Source organism: Triticum dicoccoides, chromosome 6B, assembly GCF_002162155.2.
Source record: "Triticum dicoccoides isolate Atlit2015 ecotype Zavitan chromosome 6B, WEW_v2.0, whole genome shotgun sequence".
Lineage (NCBI taxonomy): Eukaryota > Viridiplantae > Streptophyta > Magnoliopsida > Poales > Poaceae > Triticum > Triticum dicoccoides.
The window spans coordinates 626052232-626058638 of NC_041391.1; positions in this window are offsets into that span (position 1 = coordinate 626052232).

Consider the following 6407-nt stretch of genomic DNA (forward strand, 5'->3'; position numbering starts at 1 on the left):
TTCAATCCTTCTTCGCAAGTATGCTTTCCAAGTTCATTTGTGGCAGAAGTTGTCATTTTCTTCTCCGTCCCTTTTATCCCAATAATCTAGCTTCTATTCTTTCGTTCCGGAGGCATTGTGATGTTTCTCTCTTCGACCCATCATCTTGTTTTGTCAAGATCATGTTCTTTTATTGCTTACCATTTAACCGGAGTGTTGTGTCATCTCTTCAAGTTCTTTTCATCTTATAAAGTCTTGCATCTCTTTTCAATCGGAGTGTTGTCCGAATTTGATATTCCTTGTTCCTTATTTATGTCATTTCAACCAGAGTGGTTTCAATTCGTTCTTGTCCATTGTGCTCGTCATTCATAGCTTTGCAACTCTAAGGTTCACATGATGTTCCTTGTTTCTCTTTTCTATCGGAGTGCTACCAATTTCGTTCAACTCTGTTGTGTTCTTCTTTCAACTTTTCAACCTCTCAAGGTTCTTTGGTTTCACTCATTTGTCGAAGAAGCAACTTAGTTTTACCTCTTCTCTTCCTCTTCCGTTTCTCTCTGGTGCCATTCTAGATCTAGGGATGAGATCCTCTTGTAGTGGTGGAGTGTTGTAACGCCCCGGATCCGATGTGTCAGGTGTCTTCCAGCTATTCGTCGTTGTTGCCATGTCATTTTCTTGCGTGTGGCACTTTGCCTTGTCATCTTGTTTTGCTTTGTTCCTTTATTTGTTGCATATGCCATGCTCATCATTGTTATGTTGCATTGCCTCTTGTCATTTTGCATGCTAGTCATATACCTTTTGGTAATCATCATGTTGTTGCCATGTTCATCTTGTGCATTGCCCTTTATGTATGTTGTGTGTTGCTCTAACTGATGTGTGTGCAACACCCCTTTGCTATCTCTCTCAAACCAAGCCATGCACCATCACCTTCTCCTTCCTCTTCTTTTACTCCTCTATGCAAGTGCCATTTCTCCCTTCTCCATTAATGTTCAATCTTTGCCAATAAATCATGCACCATACCTTATACCTCTCTGTCAAGTTTCATCCTTTTGGGAGTTGTTTTGGGTTAGGTTCAAAAATGGAGCAAGTGTGAAGTAAATTCATACTTGATATATTTTTCTATCTATAAAAGAGCCCAAGCAATTTATTCAAAGACTACATAAATCCAGGAGTCCAAAGATATTCTTATCTCAGTCCCACACCTCCGCATTACCCGGGTATATATAGCCTCAACACAAAATCTAACTGTTACACACATTATACCAAACTCGGTGGGACCGAATCAGAAAACTCGGCCGGACCAATTCAGTGCATATGTGACCGTTAGGCAATTTCTGTGGGACCGATATGATCAACTCGGTGGGACCGATGTGCAAGGGTTAGGGTAAAACCTCATCTCGGTTTGACCTATTACGCAACTCGGTGGGACTGATTTGGTAATAAGCAAAACAAAGAGTTGGCCAGGCAAACTCGGTGTGACCGTTTACGTATTCTCGGTGGGACCAAAAATATTGTAATAGACAACATTGAGTTTGCAAGCCCATCTCGGTGAGACCGAGATCCCATCGGTGTGACCGAACTGATTAGGGTTTTTGGCAGTGGCTATGTCAAATGAACTCGGTGGCGCCGGATAGATCAAATCGGTGGGGCCGAGTTTGACTTTTGGTTTGGGACATATGTGGATATGAGAAAGTGGTTGAGGGCTTTGGAGCATATCACTAAGAACTTTGAGCTAGCAACCATTAAGCAACACCTCATCCCCTTTTAATAGTATTGGTTTTCCTATAGACTTAATGTGATCTTTGATCACTCAAATAGAAAATGTAGAGTCTTGGACTTTGAAGCTTGAGCCAATCCTTTGTCCTTAGCATCTTGAAAGGGGTTCCACATCCTCTTGTCCATGCCACTCCACTATTGGAATTATCTGAAATATACAAGATAAAAGTATTAGTCCAACAAGAGATATGTTGACATCAATTACCAAAATCACCCAGGGGGCACTTGTGCTTTCGGGGGGAGATTAAAGAGCTACGCAAGGAGACTGTTTGTGTCATTCAGGAGACTAATTAGTTTAGGGATGAGAAGGATAAGTTCGTAGAGGATCGGGATAAACTAAAGGAGGAGAGGAGACTCCTCGGGGCTGAGAGGATTGACCTGAAGATGGACATAGATCATTTCAGGAGAGAAGGAGAGGGTGGTAGAAATAAGCTTCGCCAGATGGGCATACTCGTTGATGAAGATTAGTTTCTTAAGTAGATAGCAAGTTCATCTTAATTATTAGTTGATGGTGATCGAGTAACTAGCTAGAGTACTTGAGCTAGCGAGCAATTTTTGTGAATTTAATATCAACTTGTTGATTCCATGATCGAGTGTTGATGATTATATTGTGTTCAGTAGTATTTATTAATTAAGTAGCTAGTGTTGATGAGCAAAAAAAAATATTACCAAAAAACCATTTGCTGGCGTTGGACAAGTAGGGACGCCAGAGTTATGATGAACTTAATGCCGGCTTTGGACTGGTTACACGCCAGCATGATGTAGGATACTGCTGACATGTCCGCCCACGCCACCAGTATTTCTTAACAATGGCATTATAATGGTGGCGTTGGGCTCCTATGCCCGCAAGGCACTTTTTGGCATGCCATAACAAGGCTTTTCTGCACTAGTGGTCGGTCTACTTGTCTCAGATGTAATGCCTATATACTGATAATTCCATGAATAATCATCATAACTATGCGCTATTCTAGCAATTGCCCAACAGTAATTTTTTTACCCACCAGTGCTATTCTCCCGAGAGAGATGCCTTTGTACTTATGGCCACTTGGCCCATTCACTTTATATTTACTCAAACCCTAAAAATATTTTGCTACAGTTTATTTTACTTTTTCTTTTTTATATCTACCACTATCATATTTAATCCTTGTAATTAGCTAATATAATGGGATTGACCACCCTCTTGACTTCATTGGGTGCAAGTATTTTCTTTTTGTGTGTGCAAGTGTCATTTATCTAGTTTGTGTGGTGACTCCTATTGGTTTGATAAACCTTCGTTCTTAACTGAGGGAAATACTTTTTTCTACTACACTACGTCACCCTTCCTCTTACGAGGAATCCCAATGTTATCACAAGTAGCAGAAGAATTTTTGGCGTCGTTGCCGGGGAGGCTTCACCATACAAGTTCAGGTTCCTTTGCTCACATTTATCATTTACTTGTTTTACTTTTTTTGACATTGCCTTGTTGTTTGCCTTCTCTTTTTCATCACCCTCTACTTCTCTAAATATTTTAGAACAATAAATATATTTTGTGTGATATCTTTGATTGAATCACCATTATGTCTACTCAAGAAAATATTAAGTTGAGCGATGATGACCCACAAGTATAGGAGATCAATTGTAGTCCTTTCGATAAGTAGGACTGTCAAACCCAACGAGCACAAGGAAATGATAAGAGATTTTCAGCAAGGTAATATCTGCAAGCACCGAAATTATTGGTAACAGGTAGTTTGATAGCAAGTTAATTTGTAACGAGCAATTAAAGATAACGGTAAATAAAGTGCAGCAAGGTAGCACTATCCTTTTGTGGCAAAGGATAGGCCAACACAGTCTCTTATGATAAGCAAAGCATTCTCGAGGGCACACGGGAATTTCATCTAGTCACTTTCATCATATTGGTTTGATTCGCATTCGTTACTTTGATGATTGGGTATGTGGGAGGACAGATGCTTGGGTGATGTTCTTACTAGAACATGCCTCCCACTTATGATTAACCCCCTTGCAAGCATGTGACATGGCTTGAACAACTTAGGTATTCCCCCAAAGAGGAAGGGATGATGCAACACAACGATGGTAAGTATTTCCCTCAGTGATGACACCATGGTTATCGAACCAGTAGGAGAACCACGCAACGTTATGTAAACGGTACCTGCACACCGACGCGTAAGAGGGGTTGTCAGTCCCTCCCGAGTAAAAGATTGGTAAATATGTAGATGGGTAGATGCAAATAGAACAACGGCAAATAAAATTCAGCAAGGTATTTTTGGGTTTTTGATAATATAGATCTAAACTAAAAGTTGCAAATAAAAGAAAAAGCAAATAGTAATGTAAATCTGAAAAATATATGATAGGAAAATAGACCCAGGGGGCGTAGATTTTACTAGTGGCTTCTTTCGAGAAATAGCACATGGTGGGTAAACAAATTACTATTGGGCAGTTAATAGAAAAGCAAATAGTTATGACGATATCCAAGACAATGATCATGTATATAGGCATCACGTCCAAGATTAGTAGATCGACTCCTGCCTGCATCTACTACTATTACTCCACACATGGACCACTATCCAGCATGCATCTAGTGTATTAAGTTCATGGGGAAACGGAGTAATGCAATAAGAATGATGACATGATGTAGACAAGATATATTCATGTAGGAATAGACCCCATCTTTTTATCCTTAATAGAAATGATACATGCGTGCCTTGCTGCCCCTTCCATCACTGGGAAAGGACACCGCAAGATCGCACCCATCACAAAGCACCTATTCCCGTTGCAAGATAAATAGATCAAGTTGGCCAAACAAAAACCAAATATCGGAGAAGAAATACGAGGCTATACTAATCAAGTATGGATATTAAAGCAAAACAAATTTGATCATAAACTCACAATTCATCGGATCCCAACAAACACATTGCAAAAAAGTCATTACATCAAATAGATCTCTAAGGGAAGTTTGTATTTGGAAACATAGAGAGAAAAAGCCATCTAGCTACTCCCTGCTGACCCATAGGTCTGAGGTGAACTACTCACGCATCATTGGAGAGGCACTAATGAGGATGATGAACCCCTCCGTGATGGTGTTAGATGGGATCTCGTGGTTCTGGAACCTGCAGCGGTTGGATTTTGTTTTGTCGACTCCCCTAGGGTTTCTGGAATATTTGGGTATTTATAGGGCAAAGAGGGATTGCGGGAGGCCACCGAGGTGGGTGAGGGAGTCCTGGACTAAGGGGTCCTCGGACAGCCGGACTATATACTTTGGCTAGACTGTTGGACTATGAAGATAAAAAATAGAAGACTTCGACCGGGTCCGGATGGGACTCTCCTTTGCGTGGAAGGCAAGCTTGGTGATTCGGATATGTAGATTCTTTCTTTGTAACTGACCTGATGTAATCCTAGCCCCCTCCGGTGTCTATATAAACCAGAGGGTTTTAGTCCATAGGACGGAGACAATCATACCCTCATAGGCTAGACTTTTAGGGTTTAGCCATTACGATCTCGTGGTAGATCAACTCTTGTAACACTCATATTCATCAAGATCAATCAAGCAGGAAGTAGGGTATTACCTCCATAGAGAGGGACCGAACCTGGGTAAACATTGTGTCCCCTGCCTCCTGTTACCATTAGCCTTAGACGCACAGTTCGGGACCCCCTACCCGAGATCCACCGGTTTTGACACCGACGTTGGTGCTTTCATTGAGAGTTCCATTGTGACATTGAAGATAGGATTGATGGCTCGCCTTGTTATCAAGGACAACATCACCTCTGGAGGAGCCCTGGCCTTAGGACAAGCCCTCCGTCTTGGCGGCTTCACTATGATCGCCCATTCGGCTATTAGGCCGACGATGACTTCTCGGGTCATCAAAAATCGCCTCCGCATTAGCTCAGAATACTCCGAGCAGATGGATCCAACAGAGTTTTCGTCTTTAAACGAACTCCTGGATTGCATCGCCGCCTTGGGAGTCGCTACAGACTACGATCAGATTGGGCTTAAACCCGATCAGAGAGAGATTGAATCTCCGCCGATCACCCATCAGATAGCGGTAGTGGAAGAGCAACGTGACAACTCTCCCTCTGTATTGAGGATGAATTATGTTCGGGTTTCTGAGATCATAGAGCCAGATACCCGCCCATAGGCAAATGTGCCCCCTATCCCGAACCTAGAGTCGGACTATGTGCTGGGGAAATCGGCTTACACTCCAGAGTCCGAGCTACCAAGCTCGGAAATTTCTCAAACTCCGGATCTCAAATTGGATCAGGGTTCGGATTTAAAGCCAGCCACCCACCCAGAGACAAGCGATCTTATCCACATCAAGCAGCAGTCCTTGGAAATGGTCCATCACTGCTAGGCCAGATTCTGCCTTGTCAAGGACAGAATCAAAGACTGCCGCGATGAGGACGCAATCTCATTATTCTGCAAAAACTGCACGGACGAGGGAATCCTCAATGCAATGAATCGCTGTCGCGTATCACACTTCACTGACATGGCAGCAATATTACAGAAGTACTGCATAATGGAAAGCGGCTGGAAAACTCAGGCAGCCTCTTGGGAGCCGTCAGTTTCCACTAAACCCCTCGTCCGGACAAAAAGGATGCACCCTCATAGGTCGCCTGATCCAATAAATAAAAAATCAAAGCCCATTACGGGGTGCAGAACTATC